Source organism: Pan paniscus, chromosome 16, assembly GCF_029289425.2.
Source record: "Pan paniscus chromosome 16, NHGRI_mPanPan1-v2.0_pri, whole genome shotgun sequence".
Lineage (NCBI taxonomy): Eukaryota > Metazoa > Chordata > Mammalia > Primates > Hominidae > Pan > Pan paniscus.
The window spans coordinates 10,380,247-10,396,759 of NC_073265.2; the positions used below are offsets into that span (position 1 = coordinate 10,380,247).

The 16,513-nt window shown below is 43.4% G+C and overlaps 1 long non-coding RNA gene across 2 annotated transcripts in view; it reads right to left on the minus strand.

Annotated features, from left to right (window-relative positions):
• Positions 1-2,494: 2,494 nt before the first annotated feature.
• Positions 2,495-16,513, minus strand: part of LOC129393999 (uncharacterized) — an 83,212-nt gene continuing 69,193 nt past the window's right edge. Inside the window, exon 5 of one of the 2 annotated variants that reach the window (XR_008621162.2) lies at positions 2,495-2,511. This is a non-coding gene — a long non-coding RNA (uncharacterized LOC129393999). The remainder of the gene's footprint in view (positions 2,512-16,513) is intronic. The other variant, XR_008621161.2, reaches the window with a different exon arrangement.

A 16,513-nucleotide genomic window follows, 5' to 3' on the forward strand; every position in this document is an offset into this window, starting at 1 on the left:
TGGTCAGTAATGTGGAAGGAGCATGACTGGAAAATTGGTGACAAGGAAGCCTTGGGAAGAGATAGATGGACCTATAGATAGACCTCTCTAAATCAGCCCAAAAAAAAAAAAAAAAAAAGGTAAAGACATTTGTGGCCATGTGAATGCCCACTCAGCAGAGGAGGATTTTTATGACAAAGTGGATAGGATGACCTGTTTCATATGTACAGTCAGGCTCATTTTTCTGTCATTGCCCAATGGGATTATAAACAAAGTGGCCATGATGGCAGGGATGAAGGTTACGCATGGTTTGGCCACATGAACTCCCATTCACCAAGACCAACCTAACTATGGCCACCACTGAGTGCCCAATCTACCCTCAGCAGAGACCAACACTGAGTCTCCACTATGGTACCATTCCCCACGGTGATCAGGTAGCTACCTGGTGGCAGGTTGATTACACTGAATCCCCTCCATCATGGAAGGGCCAGTGTTTTGTCCTGACTAGAACAGACGCTTACTCTGGATACAGATTTGCTTACACTGCATGCAATGCTTCTGTCAAAAGTTCCCTCTGTAAAATCACAAAATGCCTTAACCACTATCATAGTATTCCAAACAACATTGCTTCTGACCAAGGAACTCACTTCATAGCAAAGGAAATGCAGCAATGGGCCCATGCTCATGGAATTTGGTGGTCTTACCATGTTCCCTGCCATCCTAAGGCAGATGATTTCATAGAATGGTGGAAAGGCCTTTTGAAGATTCAGTTACAGTACCAGCTATTTGGTAATACTTTACAGGACTGGGGTAAGGCTTTTCAGGAGGCTGTATACTGCATGAGTCAGTGTCCAATATATTGCTGTCTCTCCCATAGTCGGGGTTGACAAGTCTAGAAACCAAAAGATAGAAATGGGAGTGGCAGCCCTCTACAAATATCCCTAGTTGACCAACTAGCAAAATTTGTGTTTCCTGTCCCCATGATCTCATACTCTTCTGGTCTGGCAGTCTTAGTTCCAACAGCAGGAATATTTCCATCAGTAGATATAGCAGTAATTGGACTGAAGTAGAAGTTAAGACTGCCATCTAGGCCGGGCACGGTGGCTCATGCCTGTAATCCCAGCACTTTGGGAGGCCAAGGTGGGTGGATCACAAGGTCAGGAGTTCAAGACCAGCCTGGCCAAGATGGTGAAACCCCATCTCTACTGAAAATACAAAAATTAGCTGGGCACAGTGGCAGGCACCTGTAATCCCAACTACTGGGGTGGCTGAGGCAGAAGAATTGTTTGAACCCCGGGCAGCAGAGGTTGCAGTGAGCTGAGATTGCGCCACTGCACTGCAGCCTGGGTGACAGAGTGAGACTCTGTCTAAAAAATAAATAAATAAATAAATAAATAAAAACAAAAAACTGCCATCTAACCCTTTTAGGCTCCTCATGCCTTTGAATCAACAAAGAAGGGAATTGTTGTGCTGGCTAGTGCCACTCATCCTGATTACCAAGGAGAAACTGGACTTCTGCTTCACAAAGGAAGTAAGGAAGAATACATATGAAGTACAAGGGATCCCTTAGGGTATTTCAGGATTAACCAAGCTCTGTGACCAAAGCCCATGGAAAACTCTAACAACGAAATTCAGGCAGGACTATGAGTGGCCTAGACCCTTCAGAAATCAAAGGTTTGGGTCACCCCACCAGATAAATAATCACGACCAGCCGCGGTGCTTGCTGAGGACAATGGAAATACATAATGAGTAGTAGACAAAGGTAATTACAAATATGAGCTGTGACCACCTGACCAGTTACAGAAATCAGAACTGTAATTGTCTTGAGTACTTCATCTTTTATAAATAGGTTTGTGTATGTGCCTGCGTGTATATAAAATGTCATTGTTAGGCCGGGTGCAGTGGCTCACGCCTGTAATCCCAGCACTTTGGGAGGCCAAGGCAGATGGATCACCTGAGCTCAGGAGTTCAAGACCAGCCTGGCCAACATGGTAAAACCCCGTATCTACTAAAAATACAAAAATTAGCCAGGCATGGTAGTGTGCACCTGTGGTCTCAGCTACTCAGGAGGCTGAGGTAGGAGAGTCGCTTGAACCTGGGAGGCGAAGGTTGCAGCGAGCCAAGATTGTGCCACTGCACTCCAGCCTGGGCTGTGAGACTCTGTCTCAAAACAAAAACAAAAACAAAAGAAAACAGATTAAGATCTCTTGAGGAAGAGAGGGAATTCTGCCTTCAGACTAGTTTCAGACTTAACACTTAACACCGCAACTCTTCCCTGGGTCTCCAGACTGCCAGCCTAGTCTGCAGATTTTTGACTTGCAAGACTGTACCATCATGTAAGCCAATTTCTTAAAATAAATTTAAAATAAATCTCACCTCTTTTTCACTCACACACACAAACACACACACACACACAGCTCCTTTAGAGGAAAATTTGCTGACACCTGCCTTAGACACCGCCTACAGCACCAAAGTTGTCAGAACTCCGGGTCAGAATAGGATGATTAACAATCTTCCTCACTGCACGTAGTCCTACAAGTCACATTTGAAATACTGATTCTGAAATGTAAAGACTAAAAATATTTTTTAAAAAGAATGCAAAACATAGACAACTGGAATAGAATAGAGATCCAGAAATAAACTCTTCCATATGGTCAAATGATTTTCAACAATTGTGCCAAGACCTTCAATGGGGAAAGGACAGCCTTTTCAACACGTGGTACTGGGAAAACTGGATATCCACATGCAAAAGAATGAAGTTGGACCCTTTCCTTACATCATATACAAAAATGAACTTGAAATGGATCAGAGACCTAAATATAAGACCTAAAGCTATAAAACTGTCAGAAAAAAACACTTCATAACATTGCATTTGGCAATGATTTCTTGACTACAACACCAAAAGCTAAGGAAACACAAAAATAGATAAACTGGAGTATATCAGAATCAAAACCTTCTGTGTATCAAAGGACACAATCAACAGAGTGAAAAGGCAACACACAGAATGGGAGAAAATATTTGCAAATCATATATTTGATAAGATGTTAATAGTCCGAATAGATATAAGACTCCTCAGCCAGGCACAGTGGCTCATGCCTGTAAGCCTAGCATTTGGGGAGGCCAAGGTGGGTGAATCAAAGGAGGCCAACGGTTTGAGACCAGCCTGGCCAACATGGTGAAATCACATCTCTAATAAAAATACAAAAATTAGCTGGGCATGGTGGTACACGTCTGTAATCCCAGTTACTTGTGAGGCTGAAGCAAGAGAATTGCTTGAACCTGGAAGGTGGAGGTTGCAGTGAGCCAAGATCACACCATTGTACTCCAGCCTGAGTGATAGAGTGAGACTCTGTATCAAAAAGAAAAAAAAAAAGAAGAAGAATTCTATACTCAACTTTAAAAAAAAAAAAAAACTGATTTTAAAATGGGCCAAGCCAGGTGCAGCGGCTCACGCCTGTAATCCCAGCACTTTGGGAGGCCAAGGTGGGTGGATCATTCGAAGTCAGGAGTTCGAGACCAGCGTGGTTAACATGGTGAAATCCCGTCTCTACTAAAGATACAAAAATTGACCAGGCATGGTGGTGCACATCTGTAATCTCAGCTACTCATGAGGTTGAGGCAGGAGAATTGCTTGATCCCAGGAGACGGAGGTTGCAGTGAGCCGAGATTGGGCCATTGCACACCAGCCTGGGCAACAGAAAGAGACTCCATCTCAATAAATACATAAATACATACATACATACATACATACATAAAAATGGGCAAATGTCTTAATAAGAATTCTCCAAAGACATACAAATGGCCAAGAAGCACATCCAAAGATGCTCGGCATCACTAATCATCAGGGAAATCAAAATCAAAATCAAAATCACAGTGAGATACCACTTCACACCCATTTGGATGGCTACTATAAAACAAAGAAGAAACAGAACGTAAGTCATGGTGAAGACCAGAGGAATTGAAAACCTTGTATAATGTTGGTAGGAATGGAAAATTTTTATAGCCACTATGCAAAACACTATGTGGTTTCCTTAAAAAATGCAAAAGAAGAATTACCATGTATTCTGGGTTTTCTTAGCTTCTGTGTTTGACTATTTGGGATCCGTTCATCACCAAGCCAATTATATTAACTATATCTTCTTATTTTCTGTATTTTTGTTGCTCTGGCTTTTGAGGGCCTTGCAAATCATGGGAGAGAATGTCCCTCCCAAAGCTAGCTAATTCTCGAATATAATAACAATTTGTCTATAAGCATGTCTTTCATATGCCAAACAACCAATCCCAGTCTGTAGCCCAGCCAACTCCTTAGCTAACTCTCGCTGGCCACTATTTCCCATACTCTATATACCCAGGGCACAAACCAAGTCACTAGAGACCATCCCTGTAGCCCAAAGCCAACCAGAATTATTTAAACTAACCCATCCTATGCTCAAACCTGCCCTGTGTTTCCCTTGGAGTCCCCAGTAAAGGCTTTGCCCTAGATTTTTCCCTTCACTCCTATCTTCTGCCTCCTGACCAAAACCTAGTGCTCCTCACGTGATGTGGTGTAGTGTGGCATGCCCCCTTTCTGGGAAAATGTAAGTAATAAAAATCTTCAATTGGCCAGGCATGGTGGCTCACACATGTAATCCCAGCACTTTCGGAGGCCAAGGCAGGCAGATCACTTGAGGTCAGGAGTTCAAGACCAGACAGTGCTAGATTTAGCACTGTCACTTCAAGGTTATATCTAAAAGAATTAGAAGCAGAAGGCCAGGCATGGTGGCTCACACCTGTAATACCAGCACTTTGGGAGGCCAAGGTGGGTGGATCACTTGAGTTCAAGAGTTTGAGACCTGCCTGGCCAACATGGTGAAACCCCCAATCTACCAAAAATATAAAAAGTTCGCCTGGTGTGTTGGTTTGAGCCTGTAGTTCCAGCTACTTGAAAGGCTGAGGCAGGAGAATCAAGCGAAAATCGCTTGAACCTGGGAGGTGGAGGTTGCAGTGAGCCGAGATCATGGTGTGGCACTGGACTCCAGCTTGGGCGAAAGAGCAAGGCTCCAGCTCAAAAAAAAAAAAAAAAAAAAAAAAAAGAATTAGAAGCAGAAACTCAAAGAGGTATCTGCACACCCATGTTCATAGCAGCATTATTTGCATTACCCAAAAGGCAGAAGCAACCTAAACATCCACTGATGGATTAATAAATAAAATGTAATGCATACATGCAATGGAGTATCATTCAACCTCAAAAAGGAAGTACATTCTGATGCATGCTACAACATGGATGAATTTTGGAAACACTACACAGAATGAAATAAGCCTGTCACAAAAGGACAAATACTGTATGATTCCATTTATACGAGATATCCAGACTAATCAAATGTCATGGAGACAGGAAGTAGAATGGTGGTTGCCAGGGGATGGGGTGTGGGGAGGAGGAAACGGAGTTATTATTTAATGGGCAATTTTCAGTTTTGTAAGACAAAAAGTTCTAGAGCTAGACAGTGGTGATGGTTGCACATCAATGTGAATGCACTTAGTGCCCCTGAAACGGGTAAGATGAAAATTTTATGTAATGTTTTTACAATTTAAAAAGTGCAAAGCATTATCAAAAAGTAGCAAATACACTAGATTCACATGAAAAGCAAGTCAAGATGAAATTTTTTTTTAATTAAAAAAATTTTTAGAGACAGTCTTGCTCTGTCATCCAGGCTAGAGTACAGTGGTGAGATCATGGCTTGAACTCTTAGGCTCAAGCAGTCCTCCCACCTCAGCCTCCTGAGTAGCTGGGACTACAGGTGCACATCACCATGCCTGTTTTGTTTTTGTCTTGCTTTTTCGTTTTTTTTGTTTTGTTTTGTTTTGTAAATACAGGGTATCACTGAAAATTTTTTAAATACTAAAAAGTGTCAATAATTATACATTTCTAGGGAAATTGTTTTGATTTTTTTGTTTGTTTGTTTTAGACGGAGTCTCGCTCTGTCGCCAGGCTGGAGTGGTGTGGCATGATCTCGTCCTGCTGCAATCTCCGGCTCCCTGGTTCAAGTGATTCTCCTGCCTCAGCCTCCCAAGTAGCTGGAATTAGAGGCACGCACCACCATGCCCAGCTAATTTTTGTATGTTTAGTAGAGAGAGTTTCACCACGTTGGCCAGGATTGTCTCGATCTCCTGACCTCATGATCCACCTACCTCAGCCTCCCAAAGTGCTGGGATTACACGCGTGAGCCATCGCACCTGGCCGGTTTTATTACTTTATAAGTTACTGGCAAGATACATTTATTTCTCATCAGCAGTAAATTCCATTGATAACTGAAAATAAGTAAAATATTTCTTTGGTCCCTGATGTGGTTTGAGTCTGTGACCCCATCCAAATTTCATGTCAAATTGTAATCCCCAATGTTGGACGTGGGGCCTGGTGGGATGTGACTAGATCACAGGGGTGGATTTCCCCTTTGGTGCTGTTCTTGTGATATATCACAAGATCTGGTTGTCTGAAAGTGTGTGGAACCTTCTCCCCTTGCTCTCTCTCTCCTGCTCCTGCCATGTAAAGATGTGCCTGATTCCCCTCTGCCTTCTGCCATGATGCAAGTTTCTTAGGGACTCCCCAGCCATGATTCCTTTAGAGCCTTCAGAACCATTAGCCAATTAAACCTCTTTTCTTTATAAATTACCCAGGCTCGGGTAGTTCTTTATAGCAGTGCAGGAATGGACCAATACAGTCCCCAATTTCCTGACCTAACTATCACTAGTCCCTTGGTCCAAATTTGTACCATGTTCAAATCTGACTCCGTTTCTGCCAAAATTCTGGTTTCCAACACCTTCACAGTTCAGCACCACCATCCCTACCAGATATCAGGAACATGGGCTTTCTGAAAATTAACATGGGAGCCTAACTTGGCCTCCTAATTCTGGATGCCAAGCAGCAAATTAAGCTTTCTCCAATTCTCACCACAAAGTTTTACACAAAATCATGGAATATAAAGAAGTATCTTTTGGCAGCAGGTTCAGAATTCACAGGAAAGTTGCAGTCATCTTCAGTGGGAGATTAGGTGCAAAAGGGAGAAATAACACAATTTTTTTTTTTTTTTGAGACAGAGTCTTGCTCTGTTGCCCAGGCGGGAGTGCAGTGGCGTGATCTCGGCTTACCACAACCTCCGCCTCCTGGGTTCAAGTGATTCTCCTGCCTCAGCCTCTCAAGTAGCTGGGACTACAGGCATGCGCCACCATGCCCAGCTAATTTTTGTATTTTTAGTAGAGACGTGGTTTTCACTATGTTGGCCAGGCTGGTCTTGAACTGACCTCGTGATCCACCCACCTTGGCCTCCCAAAGTGCTGGGATTACAGGCATGAGCCACCGCACCCAGCCCACAATTTTTAATTCTTCTCTGTCTGGCCCCAAAGAGTGAGCACCCATAGTCCACTTTTTCCAGAAGCAGGAAGGACTTTCTTATGCTCAACCTTATTTTAGGGCAACTTTTCAGACTCCACTGCTCTGAAAACTCTCCTGTTTAAAACTTCCCTTGATTATATTTGCTCCAAATAGATCACACATGCTTGAGATGACATGTTTAAAGCAAATGACCTCCAGTCCAGACTTCTTGGCGTGGGCAGGACTCCTTAAAAACACTGCAGCCTCCTCTCTCTTCCTTACCTTGTTCCCAAAATGCTTCCCACTTCCCACTCAAGAAACAAAACATTCCCTATCCACTCATGGTCCTGTCACATCCAAATCTTAGCTCAGATTCTTGCCTCCTAACTTACAGAATCTCTTTCTCCATCCTTCTGTTCTCAGCTTGAACCCTTCAGAAAGCTTCTCAGGAATGTTTTGCAGGCAGAGACCCATTCACAAAGCACAATCCCTACATCAGTACTTATATTTATGTTTCATATGATCTCACCTATTAAACAAAAATCGAACTTTTTTTTTTTTTTGGAGACAAAGTCTCGCTCTGTTGCCCATGCTGGAGTGTAGCGGCATGATCTCGGCTCACTGCAACCTCTACCTCCCGGGTTCAGGCAATTCTCCTGCCTCAGCCTCACGAGTAGCTGGGACTATAGGGGCATGCTGCCATGCCCAGCTAGATTTTTGTGTTTTAGTAGAGATGGGGTTTGACTGTGTTGCCCAGGCTGGTCTCGAACTCCTGAGGTCAGGCAATCGGCCTGCAACGGCCTCCCAAAGTGCTGTGATTACAGGTGTGAGCCACTGAACCCGGCACAAAAATTTAACTTCTACTAGACTGAAACCTCTGTGATGAAAGCGCTTTTATCTTGCTAACTTGTGATCTCTCAACAAAATATGCACAAGCAACTGAGTACCTGCCCAAATCAGAGGTCAGCCAAGCATGGTGGCTCATGCCTATAATCCCAGCACTTTGGGAGGCTGAGGCAGGCAGATCACTTGAGCTCAGGAGTTTAAGACCAGCCTGGGAAATATGGTGAAACCCCGTCTCTACCAAAAATACAAAAGATTAGCTGGGAGCGGAGGCACACGCCTCTGCTTCCAGCTACTCAGAAGGCTGAGATAGGATTGCTTGAGCCCGGCAGGTGGAGGTTGCAGTGAGCTGAGATGACGCCACTGCTTTATAGCCTGGATGACAGAGTGAAACCCCATTTCAAATAATAATCAATCAATGAATCAGGCAGAGATCAGCAGCCTTTTTCTGTAGAGAGGAGACCCAGAGAGTAAATATTTTAGGCTTTGAGGACGATCACTCACAACTACTCAACCTTTGTAGTGTGAAGTGTGAAAGCAGTCACAGACAATATGTAAACAAGTGGGCATGAGTGTATTCCAATAAAACTTCACTTATGGACTGTGAAATTTGAATCTTATATAATTTTTATTAAATGCTATTCTTTTGCTTTTTTCAAGTATTTATTTATTTTATTTTTTGAGACAGAGTCTCGCTCTGTTGCCTAGGCTAGAGTGCAATGGCATGATCTCGGCTCACTGCAACCTCCGCCTCCCACGTTCAAATGATTCTCCTGCCTCAGCCTCCTGAGTAGCTGGGATTACAGGCATGCACCACCACACCCAGCTAATTTTTGTATTTTTAATAGAGACGGGGTTTCACCATGTTGGCCAGGCTGGTCTCGAACTCCCAAACTCAGGTGATTCGCCCGCCTCGGCCTCCCAAAGTGATGGGATTACAGGTGTGAGCCACCGCACCCGGCTCAAGTATTTAAAACCATAAAAAACTTTGTTAGCTCACAAGCCATACATGTATGCATAGCAGTCCAAATTTAGCCACGGGTTGCACTTGGCTGACCCCTGGTATAAATTAATACAGACTGAGTCAGTCCCTAAATTTGTCTCCATGATCTCATTCTTTCTGTTTTCCAATTAGCCTGTGGACTTCCCCGTATCTTACCAGAAGACTGCCTTGATGAAAATCCTTCAATGAATGCCATGTGCCCTCTACTCAATGGGCCTGCCCACCTGGTAGACCCCACACCTTGTCTCCTCTTCTGTTTCTCCTTATACCTGTAAGTCAGGACTTCTGCCCTTCTGGCAATCCCTTTGATGTGTTCAGTTCCCTTGACTGTGAATGGCCATCAAATGCTCCTCTATTTTTAGTAGAAACAGGGTTTCATCATGATGTCCAGCCTGGTCTCGAACTCCTGACCTCAGGTGATCCGCCCACCTCAGCATCCTGAAGTGCTGGGATTACAGGCATGAGCCACCGTGCCCAGCCTAAGACCTAGGGGCTTGCCTCTGAACCCCAACTCAACCACCGTTTTCCCCAAGAATCCCCTCCCAGCCACTCTCCTCTAGGCTCCTACACACACCATACTACACTCATTATCCTCTTGTAGATATCAGGTATGTCTGATTGTTTTTTTTTTTTCTTTAAACCAGCCGCCCTCCAGAGCCACAGATGTTTTCCTAACAGCTGGCAAAAAGTAAACTTTTCTTTTCTTTTTGTTTTTTTGAGACAGGGTCTCATTCTGTCGCCCAGGCTGGAGCACAGTGGCACGGATCTTGGCTAACTGCAGCCTCAACTTCCAGGCTCAAGTGATCCTCACACTTCAGTCTGTCAAGTAGCTAGGACTATAAGCACACACCTCCAAGCCCGGCTAATTTTATTTTTGTAGAGAAGAGGTCTGCCTGTGTTGCCCAGGCTGGTCTCAAACTCCTGGACTCAAGTAATCCTCCTGCCCCAGCCTCCCAAAGTGCTGGGATTACATGCATGAGCTCCACGCCCAGTCAAAAGTAAACTTTCAATCAAGATTACAGACTTGGCCAGGCATGGGGGCTCACGCCTGTAATCCCAGCACTTTGGGAGGCTGCGGCAGGTGGGTCACCTGAGGTCAGGAGTTCGAGACCAGCCTAACCAACATCGTGAAACCCCATCTCTACTAAAAATACAAAATTAGCTGGGTGTGGTGGCGCATGCCTGTAATCCCAGCTACTTTGGAGGCTGAGGCAAGAGAACCACTTGAACCTGAGAGGCCAAGGTTGTAGTGAGCTGAGATTGTGTCATTGCACTCCAGCCTGGGCAACAAGAGTGAAACTCTGTCTCAAAGAAAAAAAAAAAAAACATTTACAGACTCAATGACTCTTATTGGGGGAATACACATTATAATTGACAGAGATAGTCTTCTTGACCAAACTCTAGCCAGGTTCCTCTGAGCTGCCTTCTCAACTAGGTCTTAGGCTGGGCACAGTGGCTCATGCCTGGAATCCCAGCACTTCAGGAGGCTGAGGCGGGCGGATCACCTGAGGTCAGGAGTTTGAGACCAGCCTGGACATCATGGTGAAACCCTGCTTCTACTAAAAATACAAAAATTGGCCAGTCGTGGTGGCGAGCACCTGTAATGCCAGCTACTCAGGAGGCTGAGGCAGGAGAATCACTTGAACCCGGGAGGCGGAGGTTGCAGTGAGCCAAGATCGTGCCGTTGCACTTCAACCTGGGTGACAAAAGCAAAACTCCATCTCAAAAAACACAAAGTCGGTCTTAACCTTGGCCTATAAATATTTGAACAAAATACTAACATAGATTATAGCAGGTCAAGGCCATATCCCCTGGTTGACTGTATCCCCCTTAAATAGCCTGCCTGAAAAAAGTGAAGCCTCCCAAATGAATTTACTGTTTGTTCCAGCCAACACTAGAAGACACAGCCCCTGTCTCCTGGCCTCTGTGCGAGGATCATAGTCTAACTTCAAACAGCACCAGTTAGCAATCCCAGGTAGGTTTTACATGGACCCGCCACTTTTGGTAAATTTTTACTTCTCTGACTCAACTGAGCATACCCTACGCCCCAACTCAACTCCCTCCTATTCCCTGATTTTCCCTTTGTGGGTGAGGTAAAGTCTTTTTTTTTTTTTTTTTTTCTTTTTTTTTTTTTTTTTTTTGAGACAGCTTCTCACTCTGTCACCCAGGCTACAGTGAAGTGGTGAGAGCTTGGCTCACTGCAACCTCTGTCTCCTCAAGTTCAAGGGATTCTCCCACCTCAGCCCCCTGAGTAGCTGGGACTACAGCCATGTGCCACCATTCCCTGCTAATTTTTGTATTTTTGTAGAGACAGTGTTTCACGATGTTGCCCAGGCTGGTCTCGAACTCCAGAACTCAAGCCATTCACCCCCCGCCCCTCCACCTCCCAAAGTGTAGGATTACAAGCGTGTGGCACCCCGCCCAGCCTAGGTCTTGATGTATTGCCCAGGCTGGTCTCAAACCCCTGGCTCAAGCAATCCTTCTGCCTCAGCCTCTGCAGTAGCTTCATTCCAGTGTCCAGTAGACACCCAGCTTCATTCTTCCTTTAAAATACCCAGTCACCTCTGTACACACCAAAGTTGAGTTCAGTTCATGCTGGACTTTCTTCACGATTACAATAGTTATTAGTGACTAAAATGTGTCCTTACCACTATAACTAATACCCAGCTTTTGTTTTTCTTTAACATAATTAAGGTAGAAAAAACTGGAATAAAATCATTCAGTATATCCTGGCAGCATTATTAATACAGACAGGGGCCAAGGAAGGAAATGTTGTGCCAGGCAAAAATAAAAACCAGAAGAAGCAAAACTAATTGCAAAGTTCCTAGTAATCAAATAATATGACTTTTTTAAGTTAGCTTGTAGTAACGTACTCTCAACTAGAAAAACGTTTTATAGAATTTATTAAAGCTCACTTTTTTGTTTTTTGAGACAGAGTCTCACTCTGTCGCCCAGGCTGGAGTGCAGTGGTGTGATCTTGGCTCACTGCACCCACTACGGCTCCCCACCTCAGCCTCTTGAGTAGCTGGGACTACAGGTGTGCACCACCATGCCTGGCTAATTTTTTTTTTTTTTTTTTTCTGAGACAGACTCTTGCTCTGTCGCCCAAGCTGGAGTACAGTGGCACAATCTTGGCTCGCTGCAACCTCCACCTCCCACGTTCAAGCAATTCTCCTGCCTCAGCCTCCCGAGTAGCTGGGATTACAGATGCTCACCACCATGCCCTGCTAATTTTTGTATTTTTAGTAGAGACGGGGTTTCACCATGTTGGCCAGTCTGGTCTTGAACTCCTGACCTCGTGATCCACCCAGCCCGGCCTCCCAAAGTACTGGGATTTACTGGGATTACAGGCGTGAGCCACTGCACCCAGACTTTTTTTTTTTTTTTTTTGTATTTTTGTAGAGACAGGGTTTCCCTATGTTTCCCAGGCCGGTCTCAAATTCCCGAGCTCAGGTGATCCTCCCTTCTCAGTCTCTCAAAGTGCTGGGATTACAGGTGTGTGTACCACAGCCAGCAAATCTGAGTTCTAATAAGGTATAGGTGAACCTAGACAGATTTCTGAAGGCAATAATCTATATTCTGAGAATTTAAGGACATAGGCAAAATAAAAAATATCTATGCATAAAATATTTTTTGCCCTCTTATGTAAAATAATATATTTCTCCATCTCATCATTGAAATAAAAAGAAACCCAATAAATCATCTATTTAACATTTACTCATAGACCCAATCACTATGAAAGATCAGTCTTGAACAGTTTTTTTTTTTTTTTTTTTGGACTGTGGTGTAATTTTTATATTTTTTATCTAGAAAAAAATTTATTATTTTTATTTATTTATTTTTGAGATGGAGTCTCGCTCTGTCACCCAGGCTGGAGTGCAGTGGCACAATCTCGGCTCACTGCAAGCTCGCCCTGTCACTACAGGCGCCTGCCACCACGCCCAGAGAATTTTTTGTATTTTTGGTGGAGACAGGGTTTCACCGCGTTAGCCAGGAGGGTCTTGATCTCCTGACCTCGTGATCCGCCCGCCTCGGCCTCCCAAAGTGCTGGGATTATAGGTGTGAGCCACCGTGCCTGGCCATTTTTTTATTGATACATAATAGATGTACCTGTGTTCAGGTTGATTCTTTGAGCAAATTTGTTACTGTCTCAATTGATTTTATTCGAAAAATAAAAATATGTAATTTTTGCTCTTGCAGAAACTGGTACTGACAGAAAAATCATCACATGGACCCTGCTCTCATGCTGTCTACCATTCAACAGGAAAATAAAATATGCTGGACTCCACTTGGAAGAAAATGTGTTTATGCCTTTTTAGGAAGTCGTGTGGCAGCCCCATAGAGAGTTGGCTGGGTCTCAGCCCAGGGTCCTGGGCCATTTCTGCCACCCAGAACTCAGGGAGACAGTCTGCCACCCTCATGAGGGGACACCCAACTGACAGGGTACCTGCAGGTTCCCTGAGCTTCCCAGGTGCCTGCAAGTATTCCCCATCTTCCTAGACCTAGCCCCTTTCACTGCAGAAGCCTGCTTACATTTATCTGAAAATTTTAAAAGTTTAATATTAAATCTATGATGTGTGTATGATGGTGCTCCTCTTGTCTGGCAACTGATGAGAGGAAAGGGGACCCTAGGAGGCAAGGGGGAGAGTAGGGAAAGAGATGAAACAGAAATGGGGTGACACTCACTGGGAGAGAGGGTTCTTAATGTGGAAGGAAGCTCTACAAATAGGAAGGCAAGGAAAAACCCTACGGTGTAGATTGGGATGGAAAATATCACTATAAATACATGACGATATATATACACATACACACATATAGCTACATACATATATACACAATACATATAGTCACATACATATAGCTATATCTTTATATCCTGTATATCTGGAAGGGCCTAAAGGCAATAACATACCAGTAGCACCAAGACCTTGGTCTCTAAGTACCTTTCTCCACAATAGAAATCAGGATTCCTTGGAAAAAACACAGCTGATTTAATAGTGGGGACAAGAGAGATACAACATGAGCTTGGAATGTGTTCTGAGGTCATGTATCTAAATGGGGTCAGTATCTAAAAATTGGAGCTGGGAGTGATGGCTCACACCTGTAATCCTAGCACTTTGGGAGACCACGGCAGGAAGATTGTTTTAGGCCAGGAGTTTGAGACTAGCCTGGGCAACATGGCAAGACCCCACCTTTATAGAAAATTAAAAAAAAAATAGCTAGGCATGATGGCATGTGCCTGTAGCTACTTCAGAAGCTGAGGCAGGAGGATTGTTTGAGCTGCAGTGAGCTGTGCTTATGCCATGCCTGGGTGACAGGGCGAGACCCTGTTTCAAAAAAAATAAAAGAGGGAAAATTACAGCTAGATAGGGAAAACAAGTTCTAATGTTCTGCAGCACTGTAGAATGACAATTTTTTTGATACTGACCATTATTTATAATTGTGATTATTAATCACAATTCTACTCTCTACTTCTATGAGGTCAACTTTTTAAGCTATTTATCTTTCTGTGCCTGGCTTATTTCATTTAACATAATGTCCTCCAGTTCCATCCATGCTGCTGTGAATGACCAGATCTCATTCTTTTTTTATGGCTAAATAGTATTCCATTGTGTATATGCACCACATTTTTTAAATCCATTTGTCTGTTGATGAACACTTCGGTGGATTCCATATCTTGGCTATCGTGAATAATGCTGCAATGAACACGAGTGCAGCTCTCTCTTCAATACACTGATTTAACTTTGGATAAATACTCGGTAGTGGAATTGCTGGTTCACAGGGTAGTTCCATTTGTAGTTTTTTGAGGACTCTGCATACTGTTTTCCATAATGACTATACTAATTCACATTCCCACCAAAAGTATAGGAGAGTTCCCTGTCATCTGCATCCTCATCAGCATTTATTTTTATGTCTTTGTGATAACAGCAAATTCTAACTGGGATGAGATGATATCTCATTGTGGTTTTGATTTACATTTCCTTGATGATTAAATGTTGAAAGAATGGTTTAGCCATAAAACATCATTTTGACGACCACAATGGTAAACACCGTGTTGTGCTAACCAAAACAGCATCAGTAGAATCCAGTCTTAAGAACACTTCAGATGGACTCAAGCTGAGGACATTCCGTAACATACCTAGCATGCATGCTTCAAAAGTCACAAACACATGAAAGGCAAAGGCAGGCAGAGGAACCATTTCAGAGGAAAGATATTAAACATTATGGCAGACTGATAAGATACTTAGTGCCAAACAAGATATTTAACATGAAAAAGCTATAAACAACATTATTGGGGCAAATGAAGAAACTGGGTTATGGCCTGTAGATTAGATAAAATAATTGTATAAATGTTATATTTCCTGAATTAATATCTTTACTATGATTATCCAAACGTATATCCCGGTTCTCAGGAAATGCATTAGGGACATGATGTCTGCAACCTTCTCTCAAAGTGGTCAAAAGTAAAAAAAAAAAAAAAAAAAAAAAAAAAAAAAAAAAAAAAAAAAAAAAATTAAAAACTTTATAAGCAGTGGGAAACAGAGGGAGAAGAAAAAGAGGGAAAGGAGGCCAGGCTTGGTGGCTCATGCCTGTAATCAAAACACTTTGGGATGTCAAGGTGGGAGGATCACTTGAGCCCAGGAGTTTGAGACCAGCCTAGGCAACATGGCAAGATCCTGTCTCTATAAAAAATTTTAAAAATTAGCCAGGTACAGTAGCATATGACTGTAGTCCCAGCTATTCTGGAGGCTCAGGCAGGAGGTTTCTTTGAACCCAGGAGTTTGAAATGCCATTGAGCTATGATTATGCCATTGCACCCCAGCCTGGGTGACAAACCAAGATTATGTCTCCAAAAAAAAAGAAAAGGGGGAGAAATGAAAGAGGGAGGGAAGGAGAAAAATTGATTAAATAATGTGAAAAAATATTAGTATTTGTGAATCTGGGTAAAGGGTCGGTTTTTTTAAAAATATTCTTTTAAGCAACAGGGTCTCACTCTGTCACCCAGGCTGGAGTGCAGTGGTGTGATCATGGTTTAGTGCAGCCTCTAACCCCTGGACCCAAGCAATCCTCCTGCCTCAGCCTCCTGAGTGGCTGGGACGATAGGCATGCAACACCACACCCAACTAACTTTTACATTTTTTTTTTCTGTAGAGAGGAGGTCTCATTATGCTACCCAGGCTGGTCTCAAACTCCTGGCCTCAAGCAATCCACCCATCTCAGCCTCCCACGGTGCTGGGATTATACCCGTGAGCCAGCACACCTGCTACTAATATTCTTTTAACTTCTGTAAGTTTAAGGTTGTTTCAAAGTAAAAATTTAAATTAAAATAGCATGGATAC